Raw genomic sequence first — 648 nt, 5'->3', positions numbered from 1 at the left:
AGAGGTAACGAAGCAAGATTGTTCAATGTGGTCTAAGAGCTGTTTTACTTTTATGACTTTTATATATTGTTTGAAGCCTTAAAAAGTCGTTAATATGCCACCATACTGTTGCCTGCTGGGAAAAATATTGTAATGCATTTACAATAACAGTCATAAAGACGACATAACGCACATGCTGTCTGTAGAGATTGTAACAGTCTCAAATACGACTTGAAAAGAATTTGGGCTTGGCAGTCTAGTGGAAAAGTGTGTGCCTGGAAACCAAAATGTCATGGGATTGAATCACTGTTGGACCATGCATTTTTTAGTCTGCCTTGCAATCTAATAGTCACCTCTCAATGATATGGAAATTAGTCAGAAATGACACATGGTTCTCAGTTGGAGAACAGGGCTAGTTTATGGACAGACAAGTCGCCGAAGTGGGGTCCAATTGAAAGATTTCCAATAGGCCATTCAGCCATACAAAATCATTATTATTATTAGTTGAAAATAAGGTAAGAGTTTAATATTAGTTTTATTAGTATTCGTTTATTTGATTTTCCACTCACGTTACACATCCATATGTAAATACAGCTACATGCAGACCATTTAAAAGACTTTTTTAATACACATGTGAGTTAGTAATTCCTGCCTAAAACCTTTTATACA

This window comes from Schistocerca nitens, chromosome 9 (assembly GCF_023898315.1).
Source record: "Schistocerca nitens isolate TAMUIC-IGC-003100 chromosome 9, iqSchNite1.1, whole genome shotgun sequence".
Taxonomy (NCBI): Eukaryota; Metazoa; Arthropoda; class Insecta; order Orthoptera; family Acrididae; genus Schistocerca; species Schistocerca nitens.
The sequence above is the reverse complement of the archived record's forward strand: the minus strand, read 5'-3'. Positions refer to the sequence as shown.